This window comes from Argiope bruennichi, chromosome X1, assembly GCF_947563725.1.
Source record: "Argiope bruennichi chromosome X1, qqArgBrue1.1, whole genome shotgun sequence".
In the NCBI taxonomy this organism is placed as follows: Eukaryota; Metazoa; Arthropoda; class Arachnida; order Araneae; family Araneidae; genus Argiope; species Argiope bruennichi.
In genome coordinates this window covers 76089935-76106707 of record NC_079162.1, presented here as the reverse complement: position 1 = coordinate 76106707, position 16773 = coordinate 76089935, and the positions used below count along the sequence as shown (strand labels likewise).

Sequence of the window (16773 nt, the reverse complement as noted above, 5' to 3'; positions counted from 1 at the left end):
TCTCATGCAGATTCTATGAACAGTAGCCAATGGTGATATGGATTTGAAGACAATTAATTTGCCGTGATTTCCTGTTCTGTATACAGTCGCTCCATGCCAAACTCGGACACCAAAGAAAAGATATTAATGCAACCAGAATTTTTAAACCAAAAATGATAAGAAACATAGTTAAATGAATGTTCAATAGTATATTTATTGCAATTATGAAAACAAATAACAAAAATTATAAATGCATTCATTTTAACCAGAAGTTATGTCAAAATATAAAACAAAACAAAAAATAATGCGCAACCCAAACTCGAACGGTTAAGAACATTTTGAAAACTAGTTAATATTTCCTATAAATTAATACTTTGTATGCAAGCCCTTGTTTTTTGTAATCATTTTAAAATATTTACGCATAGATTGCATCAATTTTTCACAAAAATTGTTGCAATTAATATTTTCCCAATCTTGTAACAATACTCTTTTCAATTAATCTTAGTTGGAAACGGCGTGTTCTTGGACTTTTCTCTTTAAGGTATTCCTCTGACTTTTCAATGGGATTTATATCGGGGCTTTGGGGTAGAGTGTCCATGACGTGAGGACAATTATATAAGAACCAGGAATGCACCTGTGAAGCTTTATGTTTCGGATCATTAACCTAGTAAAATCGCCATTCGTTGCCAAGAGAAAGTTTCTGCACACATTGTGGCAACTTTTTTCTTTAAAATGTCGTGGTATGCATTCTGATCCATTCCCCTATTAATAAAATGCAGGGGTCCTAGACCAGTAGCTGAAAACGACCCCCCCCCGCCCAGATCATAACTGATTAGCCGCCATGTTCATAGTTTCTTTCAAATTTTTTTTGCTCAATTCCTTGTTCCATTTTCCCCAGGTATAAGGCTTGTCATTGGATTTAAAAATGTAGAATAAGCTCTCATCAGTAAATAGGAATTTTTCCCAATAAGAAAAGTCCATATTTTCTCACTCATTGCAAATTTAAGTCCCTGGTTTCGCGAATCTGTCTAAGATCTGATTTCACTTATTAATGATAGGCTTTTGTCTGGCTTTTATTCCATTGAGATCTGCCTTATGGAGCACATTTCTTAAGGGTGATAGGCTGACTTTCTTTTCTTAATTTCTTTTCAACTATAATAGCTATCTTTGGTGTATTAAGGAATGGATTTTCTTTCATTTTTCTTATTAAATGTTTCAGATCTGCTTCAGTGAAAGTCTTATTTTGGGCTGTCTTAGGCTTATTTTCCACATGATTGAAACGTTTGAAACGTTTTATGGTTCATGAACCATTGAATGACTATTGGCGACCATCTCTGATATTTTTGGTGCAGACTTTCCATCTTCAGAATGCTTAATAGCCAGTTTTCTCAACTCAAGGCTCATTTGACGCCTTTGCCTTGACATCTTAATTAAGTTAATGTTTATTTTCACAAGAAATGAAAATAACACTATTGGGAAATCCCATTGATCAACTGGAATGTTAACCATAAAATTGGCAGTATACTTCACCCAATTATTAAGTATTGAATTCTTAGATGTCCTATTTTGGCTTACGGGTTCTTTTTCACAAATTTTGCTTTTATGTCTAAATTGTTAATTATAATTTATGAATTGGCGTTATTTGGTTCTGTTTCTAGCTATACAATAAATTCACTGTTATAAAGAACTTTTTAACTTTTTTTCTAATTCATTTTAATTAAAATATTTTGGCAGTACATTTTTTTTTCTTATGGTGTCCGATTTTGGCTTGTAGCGACTGTATAGGTAGATCCTTAAGTCATATAAACTGGGTTCGAAGGTTTTAGTCACATGGACAGTGATTGTCTCCATGTAAGCAGGCTTCCATCAGTGTGGATAGGAAAGATAGGATTATAGTTCAAGTGTCGCAAATTTTATAGTTAATAACCCTTTATAAACTTAAAAATCTTGCTCGAAGAAAAATTGTCATTTCTCTTCAAGCAACTTTAAAACAGGGCGTAGCTTCAATATAACAAGATGTGGCTTCTTTCATACTAATCTGTTTATTTTAATAATTTTTTAAAGTAGCCTTTTATTTTAGACAAGAAATTTAATTTCCCACAAATTTAAGATAAATATAGATTATTAACCCTTTGACTACATAATTTTTAAAAATCACTATTTAGATGCGACGTTTGCAAATATTTTATAAATATTGTGGTTCAAATATTTTACAAACAAAGTGAACTGTAACTGTATCCTACTCGGTAATAGTGCGATATAATAAAAATCTGCAATCGTAAAAGATAAACATACTAAACTGTGAAAAACGCGGTATGCGACAGGAAATAGACTGACTGCCAACACGCGGGATACGTAGTTGGAGGGTTAAGGGTATGTACTTTTGCGTTCTTATCTGTGTTCTCTTAAAGCTTCTTATTAGGTCCAGTTACTTTACTAGTATGAGAAATTACATAAATGTTAATCAAACTAATACAAAAAATAAAGTTAAGAAACGCTAGGTACTATGATACTCTTTTGAATCTTTAGCTTTAAGAAAACACTAGATTCCAATCTTTGGATGTAATTCAGTTCTTTGTTTCAGACCCTTATTTGTTGATATTCAGGCGAATAAAGTTAAGAATTATCAGAAAAAAATTATATGAGTGAAGTTAAATAAACAGTACTTATGAGTAATTAATATAATTTTTAACTCGTGTATCGAATTGACGAGACTGCCAAAATACCTGGAATTTCAGAAATCATTAAATATATAAAGCTAATCAAAGTAAAAAAAAAAAAAAAAAAAAAAACATTGCTATGACCATTAGCATCAACTATATATATATATATATATTTATTTTGGTGTCTTTTTTTAGGAAGAATACGTATTTTCTGTAGTAAATGTAATAAATTGTGTTTAAGTACAAGCAATATATTTTATTTTATCTCAACGTAAAAGTTAAGAGTTTGAAATTTCAGGTTGAATTATTATTAATTCATAGTTAATAAGAAATAATATTGAAAAAAATATGTATGGAATAAAAGTATAAATAATTATCATTATCTACTAATGACTGATCTATTGTTGGGTTTACAGTTGAAATTGCAATGAGTGAAAACTGCATTTCACTCATTGAGTTCACCTAGAAAAACTCATTCGATAACTATCATTTTATACTCATTTCCCATAAATTACTTAAAAGTATTATGAGACAATGCTTTGCAGCCGGTATTTTTATTCAATAATTAAGTTATAAAAGACAAAGTGCAGTATCAGATCTAAAAATAATTATTTTATAAATATACAACCGTACAATAAAATAACAATACAATACAGTACAATAAAAATACAATACAATAAAAATACAAATATACAACCGTAGTACATGCTATATAAAAGTACTTTTTTATTTCTCATAAATATTGAAGAAATCGATATATTTAAAAACAAGGAGCATCTTACTTGAATCAGTTTTTCTATGTTCATAATAGGCTAGAGCAAAGGGATTCAAACTGTCTAGTTTCATCTTGGTTTTGTTCTTAAAATTTCTCTTAATTTTCTTTGGTTTCCTATTAACCTCTATATTTTAAAACTAGTATAGGATTATTTTATGAAAAAATATAAGAAATAATTATTTACGAAGTGAAAATTGTGTGAGATTATTTTATGGAAAAAATACAAAATACAAGAAAAAATATCCATTTACGAAGTGAAAATTATGATTTCCGATCAAGGCTCCCAATCCGATTTTTCCCCCAATTCCTCTATGGAGTGCAATTTTACCCCTATCCCGCCGCCTCTTGTGGCACAAAAAGATCGTTAAAAAGGCAAATATATAGCCATGGGATATGATAACACTTTCTATAACTCATAAATATTGAAGAAATCGATTAAACTGTTGTAAACAAAGAACATCTAACTTGAACCAGTTTTTCATTCTTAATAACACGCAAGCGCAAAGGGATTCAAACTGTCTCTTTTCATTCTAGTTTTGTTCTTAGAAGACTTTTTTTTGTTTGGTTTTCTATTAACCTTTCTATTATGAAACTGACGTAGGATTTTTTTTGGGGGGGGGAGGGGGGGGGGTAAATAAAAAAAATAATCATTTACGAAGTGCAAATTGTATGAGCTTTCCGATCGAAAAGCTCCCAATCCGATTTCTCACAAATTCCTCTATGGAGTGCGATTTTCTCCCTTTCCTACAGCCTCCTCCTGTAGCATAAATCCAATTTTCTTTTCCTTTTTGGAGGAATTAATCTCTGTCTTTCACGTAGCATTATCTTACTTTTGCTACTGAAAAAAAGTGCAACAGACAAAAAAAAGCGCAAAAAAAGTAACTGCGGCCGGAAATTTTATTTCCTACACCTAAATAAGATCTTTTAGAGTCCCTACGCAAGACAGTCTAGAGGAATCTCTTGAAATAAATACATTCTTTTTTTTTTTTTTTTGATTAAAGAAAAACATGTTATAAATCTCAGTGGAGCAATCATAAGGATTATGAAGAAGAATTGTGATTCGGTCTTTCGCTGATAAGTTTAGTCTATCTTTTCTGAAACCAATCTTATCAGCATAGTGATACTTGAGTGAACTTATTGGTCACTGTACCAAGAGCAATTAACTATTGCTCTTTCACAAAAGCTCACGGACAACACATAACAATTGGAAACGAATCCCTTACAAGAATTTGTTTCAGTGGAAGTTATTTTCACTCCAAAAAAAAAAAAACAGTTACTAGAAAAAGGTACAATATCCGAGGGTCCACCGTAATTCTGAAACACAGGTAGCATTTGTTTCTTTTTAATATAAATTATTTCCTTTACTATTTAATAAAAAAAAATATTTATTTTCGTAAAATATATCTTTCATCAAAAAACTGAAAAAAAAAAAAAAAGAAAAAAAGACAGCTCTCTGTTCCATAGCTTCTCTCAAACACGTGTAGCATTTGTTTCTTTTGTTTAAAAATCAAAATTTCAAACATTTTATAGTGAAATATATCTTTAAAAATGCCAAGTTAACAATCTGTACAACGTTAAAAATGTTGCACCTTTTTACTTTGTCGTATACGCAGTATAGAGAAAGTACAGTGTTCCAGAGTTAAAAAGTAGAGTTAGTAGTAAAAAAAATTAGAACTCGAGATTTTAACCTATCCCTACGTTTTATATCTCCCTGAGTTCGAAAAACAAATTTTTGGAATATGTCCATCTGTCAGTCTGTGATAAAGATAATTCAAAAACGCTTTGAGCTAGATGGTTGAAATTTGATACACGATCTTTACACCAAATTTGAAGATTTCTATCGAATTTTGAGTATAGAGGAAGTCATTCTGTCCTGCTGTTGGAATATAACCTAAAAAGATAACTACAAAAAGAAGATAACTGGATAGATAAAATTCGGAACAGATTTAACATCTACTGTTTAGGCACCTGTCAAATTTTGAGCCAAATCCAACTACGAGTCGATTGTCTGGCAGTCTGCACTTTCAGAAACATGTAAACGCGATAATTGAAAAACCTAATGACCTAAATATGTCAAATTTGGTACGAGTTTTTGTTTTGTCTCAAATCTTTGTTTCAATCAGTTGAGAAAATGCATCGAAAGAACAAATTCGATTTTTGGATGTTATTAACGGCATGCCAAAGAATAATCGCCAAAATCTCGCCAAGCGTGATATGATAGATTCACTAAAAATGTTAAATTCACTCCAAACGTTAATATTTCGTAACTATTGTACGCTAATGCCATACAAGGCATTCTTTGGCATGACTAATTTATTAAAGACTATGTGAGAAAGTTTTATAGAGACCACTCTCGTTGGTTTGTTCCAAGAATCCATAGTTCTTCCTAAACGTTTCTCAACTAATTTCTTTATTTTGTTCCTTGAAATATATCTTTCACAAAAAAAAAAAAGAAAAGAAAAAGGAACAATATAACAATATGTTCAACATTAGAATAGTTGTTTCTCTTTTATCCAAAAGTCCATAGCTTCCTTGAAACACAGGCAGCATTTGCATCGTTTTATTAAAAAATCCAAATTTTCAAATATTTTTTTAATTTTCTGATATGTATCTTCCATCAGAAGAAAGTTGATATAGCAGTCTGTACAAAATTAGAATAATAATTCCCTTTTAATTCGAGTCCGTGGCTTCCCTCAAGCACAGGTAGCATTTGATTTTTTTTATAAAAATTTAAATTTGCAGACTTTTTAAAAAAAAATTTCGAGAAAGATCTTTCATTAAAAAAACAAAACAAAGAAAGCAATCTGTGTAACATAATAAATGACATTCCCTTTTTAATCGAAGAATCCATAGCTTCTCCCAAGCATAGGATAGGTAGCGTTTATTTCTTTTTATTAAAAATTCTAATTTCCGGTCAATTTTTTTACTTTCGTAAATTTAAAAAAGTCTATAAAAATAGACGCGCAAATCGTATCTTCCATTTAAAATAAAAATCCAACATTTTTGTAATATTTTTAAACTAAGTTATGTTTTAAATCAGAGAAATAGAAATAGGTTTTTATATCTCATTATATCTCTTAAATATCTTTGTCTTAGGTACCACTCCTTACATTAACACAAATTAACAGTATAATTTGTACATACTAAAAGAAAAACAAACTAACTAATATAAAAGAAAACTTCTGTCAATGTATTTATTAGTAATGTGATGCATTAGTGAGCTTATTGTTCACCGTAGCACGAACAATTAGCATTAAAAAGAATCTCTTGGAATCGCACGAAAGTTAAAACTGAATCTCTTTAGTCAAAGGTTTCGCTTTATTGAGGTAAATAATACTTGAAAAAAATACGCTGGTTATAACGATGTTTTCCTTTAATTTCGATCGTTCAGCAAAGTTAATATACATTTATCAACTAAAAAACTAGATTCTCTTTATTGTGATTTATTATTTTTGTTGACTAGAAGCGAATCAACTCGTCTTTTTCGCATTAATCAATAGCCATGTTCCATATGGAAAATTTTGCCATCGCATTAAATTGAAAAAAAATATTAAATATTAATAGATGAAATTAATATATTTTCATTACTCATTTTTTTGGGAAATAATTTAACCATGGACAAATTATTTTTAACCTTTTTTGAACTTACCTGACTTATTAATCGTTTCATTCTACACATTATTTATTGTCTTGAAGTTATTAATAATTTGGTTGAAATTTCAATGTATTTAACTGTATGAAAAAGAAATGAGCAATGAACTTGCATATAAATAAATATTTAAACGCGCCAAAAAGTATTTGTCCATTAGTATATCGGTTCTAAGAACCCAAGTACAACCGGTTCATAAGATAATGGGCCGAAGAGAACGTATTGTTTTTGTATGGAAGTTATAAATTGGAAACATAAGTCGAAATATGTAAATTATATCTTAAAACGATGTCCTAGAAAGAGATTTGTGTCTTTCAGTGTATGATCTCGAGTCATCAACAATACATTGTAAAGGGTATTTAATAAAATTATGTTATCACTAGTAATAATAAAAACGAGTGTGTGTGTGTTGTCTTTCTACAGGTCTGGCAGTCAGATCTAAGAGTATATTTTTGTTCTTTTCGTCTAGAACTTCTAGATGTATTGTCTCAAAAAATATTTATATAATTTTAATTTTTTAATTGTTTTTTTAATAATACCAAATTATATGTCGTTTAATTATTTCCCTTTTTATAATAAATTTTCAAATATATTTTATGAATATTTTACTTTAATTTCATTGTTGCAAGGAAATTCAAAGCGTTTTCACTTTATATAAAAATATTCAATAATGCGTTTCTCTTCCTCTGTTGAGACCTAGATCATATTTTAACAGATTTTACTTTTTTTTATCAGTTTTACTCTAAAATTTGCAAACAAAGTCTTATATAGCAAAGTAAGTGTGTTGGAAATATATCCAGCAATCTCAAAGATTGTGGATGTTATTTTTTAATTCTCCTTATTGGCATGTTTCAGTTCAGCTAACATGCTTCTGAACGTAAAATGTGGTATGCCGCTTTAATGCCATTCTTTCGCCATCAGGTATGTTCATGCAGTCGATAGATAGGATAGGTGAAAGGTTTCTATAAAACTCGGATTTAATGTATATCACAATTTGAAAGGAATTATAAATATCAAATGAATAAAAGATTCAATTGCATCTAAACTAAATCAGTATTCTCGGAAGACAAACTAATCGCCTAAGGCAGCTATTATCATTTATAAAGGATATCAATTGTGAGAAGATTTAAATAAAAATTTCTTCGTTATACTTTTTTCAAAGATACTAGAAAAATAATTACCCTCCACATTAGAAAAATAATCATCCAAAAGTGAAATTCTTTAATCTTGCTGTTACTTAACGCATAATATAAAGGATTATAATCAATTCATAAGGTTAGAATTAGCTAATATTCGATTGATTCTTTTAATTGCATAGAGTTAAATTTCTAGTTACTTAATAAGAAGAGTAATAATCAATGGATTATAAAAATCACATAATTTTTAATGAATAGAGCTTCTGCCAAGAAACATTAAAGCAAATCTTAGCAAATAATTAAGTACATTTCAACAAATAAATTCTCCTTATTTAGTGAAAAAAAATTTTACAACTGAATGGATAAAAATATTTCTTCATAAATAGAAATGTGAAATAGTATGCAATTCTAATTACTAGTTTTGCTCTTAAACCATCAAAACAAAAATAGTAGCTGATTATATTTTTATGTCAAAAGATATTGCAATATTCACTATAGAAATAATGCTTAGTATACAAGTATAGTTGAATATGAGCTTCAAGATATTAGCTATAGATTCACAAGAAACTAATGAGATCAAAATAATTTCTGGGCATTTGTAAATATATTTCAACATCATATGCTTGTTTTAATCCATGTTTAAAATAAGTTTTCAGCCGTACTTTCACAGAATATTTTTAGCTCAGACCAAGCAACTACATACATAAATTGCAAACATTAAAACATGCATTTCAATTTCATCAACATTCAGAAAGTCGCCATGGCTGTGTCTGTTTATCAAGAATTTTCATCTTCAATGCATACATATTTCATTTCGACTTCCCTTTTTAAAGAATCCTAAAAGACTAAAAAGAAATCCCCAGGCTTATAAGACAGCTTTTGATGAAAGGATTTCATAGAAGGAAGAAAACAATTTTGCTAATCTATTGTGAATATTTTTTTTTCCTGCCTTCAATATGTCGAATGTCTCCAGTTTTTACTTCGAAATTACTTTTGCTGATGATTTCTACCAGACTTCTGGATGAAATTCAGTTTGAATACATTTTATTTCATAGAAATTGTGAATTCTGACAGTTTAACGGTTATATATAACAGTAAGTAATAGTTTGTAGAAATTTAAGACTTTCTAGCACATACTGGAGATAAAAGAGGGCGCCGTTACTGATTATATTTTGCGCTATTTGCATAAGATTTCATGTAACTCCGCAGTATTTCATTTAGAAAAATAACCTCTTCGTCCCACTTCTAAGCAAACTAAATCGTCGATGAAAACTAAAAGCATAACGAATGAAAGAATAGTCTGACTCAAAGGATAAAGAATGAAAGAAGAATCTGAGCCGAGGATAAAGAATTAAAAAAAAGAATCCAAGTCAAAAGGATTCTTTCTGACAGTTCAGCATTCACCATTAATAATTTCCTCTGGACTGTCACAAAACAAACATTTTATCCATATTCAAGACCGTATGGTTATTTCATCTATGTCAAAGACAGCTATATTTTAACTTTTAATTTCATTTATTTTTGAGCAAATAAGATCCTTTTTTTTAATTTTAAAGGATCTGTTCTGTTTGTTTTAACTCTATATATCTTAATTGAAATGTTTAATTCAACTTGTGGGCACGTTTTTGTTCTTTTACTCCAGTCTTTTTTCACATTTCTTGGATGAGCTTCGCCCACGACGTAGAGATTAACTCTTTTGGTATTTAAATTAATGTTTGTCGAAACGCAATTTTGATCCGGAAGCTTGCCTCAGTTGAAGTTTTACAAAATGTATGTTAATAAACTAGAAGCAAGTTACTAAATCTAATTCAAATTTCGGCACTGGTAATGAGAAAATATATATATATTCGTTACACGTATAAGCCTCTTTTATTAAACATCAGAAAAAGAAAGGTATTTTCAGTAATTTTTAGAAGCGTTAGCACATAGTAATTAAGCTGCAGACGTGTTTTTCTTTTAATATTTACAAGAAAAAATGCTCGTGGTCGGTTTTAAGTTCATAAATATTAAAGGGAGGGAAAGCACATGATTAGAATTTTCAAAGCCATTTTTGCATAATTTTTAGAAAGATCGAACATGAAGTTGTGAGAGGAGACATTTGTTTGAGGTTTCAGATTTCATAGTTTAAAATTACATTGTTACAAATCAAGGAGCGGGAATGGTTTCCCTGAGACTTTCTCGCATTCTTTCTATTTAGATTCTTACCTTCTTCCCTCCCCCTCTTCTTGCATAAAACTGGGGACCTGGTGTAAGATCGAAAATGCCTTGCATTGCATTAGCGAATATTTACGAAATACAGATCTTTGACGTTAATTTAATATTTTCACTGCATCTATTGTTTGGAAATGCGTTTTGAATGTCTTTTTGCCAATCAAATAAAACCAAAATATGACACGGAATTACAATTGGGATTACAAGTTAACATACCAAATTTCATTGATTTTAGTCATCCGGTTTAAAAGTTATTGCGTTTGCATGCATGCGAAAGTATAGACCGACAGACTGTCAACCTTTTGACAAATATGCTCCAAAACTTGATAAGAATCTGTATTATCTATGAACCAAATTTTATCCACTAAGCTCTTTACGTTTTGCATTATCAATTTCACTTGTAATCGAACAGTCAAACAGGCAGATTTTCTGAAAATGGATTTCGTTCAAAATTTGGCATACAATTTGCTTGAGAATGTATATACAAAATTTCACCTGTCTAGCTCAAAGCATTTTTGAGTTATCGTGTTCTCAGACAGACAATGCCAAAAATATATTTTTCAAATTCAAAGAGGTTGAAACGTGGAGATTCGTCAAAATCTGCTCGAACTTTTTGACGATTACAATTTTTACGTTACACTTCGTATAGGAGAAAGTAAAAGATGTTACATTTAGAAATTTCATTCAAGATTATTTATTCACTTTTTTTAACTAGACAATTGAAACAAATTAATGTTCCTAAAATTATAGTGTTCAGGAGATATACTAAATTTCTTGAATTATGTAACATAGTAGCGGTGTTTTTTAAAAAGATTATCAGACATTATATATTATCTATGAAATATTAATATATAATGTATTATCCCTTGCAAGAATTGAAGTGGCTAATGTTCAAACAAGAAAAAATAATACTCCTAAAAATATACTGTGTGGGAGAAATCTTGAATGTCATGAATAATGAAATACAACAGTGATGTTTTGTATGCAATTAACATATATTTCAATGGTTTTATCATATTGCTTTATAATTCAATATCCCCTGGGAAATAGAATTCTTTGTACTTTTTAAAATTAGACAAAATATTGCTCCTGAAATTATAAAGAGGAGAGATATATGGAATTTCATGAATTATGAAATACATTGAAGTTGTTTAGTACGTAAATATCATATACATAAAATGTAAGGCATACTGATATATAATTCAGTATTTCTTGGTATATAAGGCTCTTCATTTCTTGCAGCAGTACAGATTAGTATATCTCAAATCACATTGGAAATATTGGAAATAACATGAATATTCGTGGGTAATCAAATAAAAGGGACCTGATCTGTCTTTTTTCCATTTATTATACATAAAGCAGCTACTGACGAAGACAACTAAAGCACATTAACAAACATGACAAAAGCACGCGCACACACAGCAACAGGAAACACATCCGTCACATCTCTCATTAGGCATTACAAAATTCTGAATCATAAAGTAATAAAAAAGAAGCGTATCAAAGTTCAACAGAAACTGCGCAAGCGCCGGTTTCCTGATGACTACAGCTAGAATAGGGGAAAGGCGTCTCTAAGACGGAACATCCCGGCCCCCGTTGGACAGTTGTCCAACACCTTCTTCGAAAAGGAGTGGGCAGAGTCTGTTGATACTACGCCGAAAAATTCCTTTAGGGGTTCTGATGTCTGCGACACGGACTAGTCCATCTGTTCCAGGATATGTCCTTTCAATTCGGGCCAAGTTCCATTCCATGGGGCTCTTGTTATTATCCTTCAGGAGTACCAGCTGTCCGGGTTTGATGTTCAGTTCAGGTAGTTTCCATTTAGCTTGAGACTGCAAGGAGTTGAGATATTCTTGACTCCATCTTTTCCAAAATTTGGATCTAAGAGACTGGATGAGAGACCATCTAGAAGATAAAGAAATGTTAGTCAAGGAATCACTGGGTTCTGGTATTGACAACAGTGGTGCTCCCACCAAAAAATGGCCAGGTGTCAAAGGTTGAATATCAGCTGGATCGGCAGAAAGAGGACACAGTGGTCTTGAATTCAAAACTGCTTCAATCTGTGTCACCAGCGTAGTAAGCTCTTCAAAAGTCAACACTGTTGATTTAGTCACCTTCAACAAGATCCGTTTCATAGCTCCAATATTTGCCTCCCATAATCCACCGAAGTGAGGAGATGCTGGAGCTATGAAGTTCCACACTATACCTTCCTTGGCACAAAATCTTTGCACGGCATCCGATTTGCATGCTTTTAGCAGAGAATCCAAAATATTTTTTGCGCCCTTAAAATTAGTGGCATTATCACTCCATATGATTGAGGGTTTTGATCGCCTAGCTATGAATCTCCTCAGACAAGCTAAAAAACTCTCAGTAGTCAAATCAGACACTACTTCAAAATGGGTAGCTCTTGTACTAAAACATATGAAAATTGCAATGTATGATTTTAAAGTCACCCTAGATCTTTTTAGATTAGGTTTAGTAATTATGGGACCAGCGAAATCGAGTCCCACCTTTTCAAATGGTCGAGATGGGATAACTCGATCTCTTGGTAAATCGCCCATCATCTGTTGAATAGTTTTATTTTTTACTCTAAAACAGGTTAAGCATCTTTTGATTACACTTTTTACTTTGGCTTGACCAGCTGGTATCCAGTATTGCTGTCTAATTAAATACAGAGTAGTTTGAACACCGGAGTGGAGTGCTTTTTTATGAAAGTATTCTATAAGTGTATCTGTGAAATGGTGTTTCTTTGGTAAGAGTAGAGGAAATTTTTGTGAATCTGGAAGATCAGAAAATTTTAATCTTCCGCCTACTCTTAAAAGTTCATCATTATCTAAGAATACATTTAAGTTCAGAAGGGGATTATTCTTTGGAAGAACTTTATTCCTTTTTAGACAATTTATTTCAAATTCAAACTCTCTCATTTGTATAATTTTTATTAAAGATTTTGTAGCATTTTGTAATTCTTTTACATTTAAATGATCTTTCTTTCTGTTTTGCAGAGCTGATTTACAATTATGTAAGAATCTTAAACACCATGCAGTTACTCTTATTAATTTGCCGAAAGAAGAATATCTTTTAATCAAATCATCATTTAATGGATTTACTTTTGCTATTGTAGAACTTATTAGAACATTCTTTTTCAATTCTAAATTGTCTGCGTCTTCTTTGATATTTGTCTCATTATTTATTTTAGCTAATTTAGGCCATTTACATTCATTTTTTAACAACCAATTTGGCCCATGCCACCAGAAGTTAGAGTTTCTCAGTTCATGTACCGTTAACCCTCTTGATATTAGATCAGCCGGATTATCAGTTCCAGGAGTGTGATTCCATTCAGTGGGATTGGTTAGATTTTGGATTTCTTTAATTCTGTTTTTTACGAACACTTTAAATCTTTCAGGGTCACCCTTCAGCCAATAGTAAACAATTGAAGAGTCAGTCCAGAAGAATCGTGTAACAGGAAAGTTAATGCACTTAACTATTTTACAGCCAAGTCTTGCTGCTAAAAGAGCACCCATTAGTTCTAATCTTGGGATCGAAAGTGTCTTTAGAGGGGCTACTCTACTTTTTGAAGCGACCAAATTTGATTTGATTTCCCCGTTTTTCAATAAGACTCTAATGTACGCTACAGTTCCATATGCCCTCTTAGAGGCGTCGGAGAAACAATGTATTTGAGCTTCAACTATTTCATTGGTTTTCGCTTCGGCGAAAAAATATCTAGGTATTTTAATAAGATGCAAATTTTTTATTTCTTTGCACCATTCATTTATTTTAGTGATCAGTGTTTTCGGGAGAGGGTCATCCCAGTCTAATCCCAAGCACCAAATGTCCTGTATTAGACATTTTATCTTGATGGTAAAAGGTCCTAAAAACCCCACTGGATCAAAAATGCGTCCAGCTACTTGAAGAACATATCGTTTGGAATTTATCTTTTTAGACAGGAATTTCTCTAAGCTTCGAGTGTCAAACTGGAATACATCTAAATCGGAATCCCAGGCCAATCCTAGCACTTTACAAGGAGTTAAAGCAGAGTTATCATTAATTGAATATTTTTCTTCGTCTATTTCTAAACCTGCCTCTCTCCATTTATCACGAAGCTCAACTGAGTTAGTTTTCCATTTCCTTAATTCCATGCTCGCTTCTTTAAAGATGTTATAACATTCTAGGCTTATTTTAAAAGCTGAATCAAAGTCTCTTTGGCTACAGATTAAATCGTCGACATACAATGATTTTTCTAGCATTTGACAAGTATTAGAAAATTGTTCTACATACCTCTTTAGATGGTATTGGATTGTAGCTGCAAGGAGGAAGGGGCTTGATTTGACACCGAAAAGAACTCGAGTCATCTTGAAAATTTCCTCTTCTTCCTTTTCCGGATCTTCCGTCCAGAAGAAACTAGTATAATTCTGATCTTCTTCGGCAATCTGTATTTGCAGAAAGGTCTTCTTTATGTCGGCAGTTATAGCAACAGCCTGTTCTCTAAAACCTATTAAAATCTCAAAAAGATCTGGAATGAGATTGATACCAGTATGTAAACAATCATTTAACGACAACTGTCCTTTCGCATGAGAACTTGCGTCAAATACCACTCTCAAACGAGTGGTAGTTTTATCTTCCCTTATTACCGCCCTGTGAGGCAAATAAAATGAAGGTTTTTCTTCTTCCCATGTTATAACTTTCTTAATGATACCTTCTTTTAAATGATCTTCAATAACAGCTTTATAATCTAAAAACAACGAATTATCTTTAATAAATTTTGATTTTAAATGCGAAAACCTCCTTTTAGCCACTTCAAAGTTATTAGCTAAATATTCTTTCATATTTGTTTTCCAAGGAAACTTTACAGTATATCTTTTATTTTGATAAACAATATTTTCTTCAAATTGTTTCATAATTTCTTTATCTACAGTATGTTTTTCGAAATCATCCTCTTCAACCCCTTCTACCCCTAAATTCTCAAGATCCCAAAATTGTTTAAGTTGGTCCGAAATATCCTTTTCATCTACTACAATCTTCATGGTCATTAAATCATTTGATAAACCTACGTGACCTTGCAAGCACCATCCAAAAATTGTTTCAGTCGCTACCAGTTTGTTGTTTAATCTTTTTATTCTGCCTGAAATGATTTCATAATAATAATCTACACCAATTAATATTGAGATATTCTTGCCTCTATTATCAATATTATCAGCTAGCTGTAAATGCTTCAATTTATAGTACGTTTTAGTAATATTGTTGTTAGGTGCAGGAAGAGTAGTGGCTGAAATGTTTTCTGTAACCAAAGCTTCTACTTCAATACGTAAAGAGGGATCCTCACGGTTTTTTAATTCTACTCTCACTATATTGTAAGAATGTTCCTTTGCTTGTTTAGTGCCAAAAAGAGTATACCGATAAAGATTCTTTTCTTATTACTTTTAACTTTAATTTTTCTGAAACTTCACGTGTTATAAATGTTCTCATACTTCCATTATCTAACATTAGTCGTACTGTTTCAAATTCGTTTGTTTCATCATTGCGTACTAGGGCTGTACATGTTTGAAGAAATATATTACCGCGAGAAAAGTTTGTTTTGTTTTTATCGTAATGTGAAATTGCGGTAATTACGTTCTTATTATCTTTATTCAAATCGGGTGTATTAGATTCTGCTTGAGAGCAAATAGATTTATTATGCTTCTTTCCACATATTTCACATGTCAAATATCTTCTCTGGCGGCATTCATTAACTCGATGTTTTGGCTTCACGCATAAAAAACATCTGCCATCTTGTTTTAAAACACCGAGTTTCGTTTCCAAGTCGGTTTGAGAACATAACTCCGATCGATGCTCTCCTTTACAATATAAACAATTTTCGTTTAATGCTGACGCGGAAAAACATTGAAGATCTTTCGGTTTTGCGCTTGACCTTGGACTTCGCAATATATCATGCGAGCTAGCTGTGTTTCGACTGAAGTTGTTGAAAGGATTCTGTTTCGCTTTCGGGAGCGAATTTTCTTTGCGTCTATCGCCTTTTGAGGTATGCATAAACGCAGAGGATTCTCTACATTCAATTTCAATTCTTAAAAAATTTAGTAATTCAGTTACATTAAATTCGAACTTCACCGAATTATCAACTTTTTTTCTATTAAATTCAAGGACAAGATCTTCGGGAATCAATTTAATTAAAATGGGATAGAGTAAATGCCCATACATCTCTGAAGTAACTTTTAATGATTCTAAACTTCTTAGGTTTATCTCTACGGTATCATATAACCTTCTAAGACCATAAATATTATTTGAATCAGTTACTGGTACAAGATTTAGTAATTTTGACATGTGTGCGTTAATAACCAGTTCTTCTCTGCCAAATCTTTGTATCAA

At 31.3% G+C, this 16773-nt stretch overlaps 1 protein-coding gene across 1 annotated transcript in view; it reads left to right on the top strand.

Moving 5' to 3' along the window:
* Positions 1-16773, top strand: part of LOC129959518 (plexin-A2-like) — a 667102-nt gene that overhangs the window by 224929 nt on the left and 425400 nt on the right. The window lies entirely within an intron of this gene.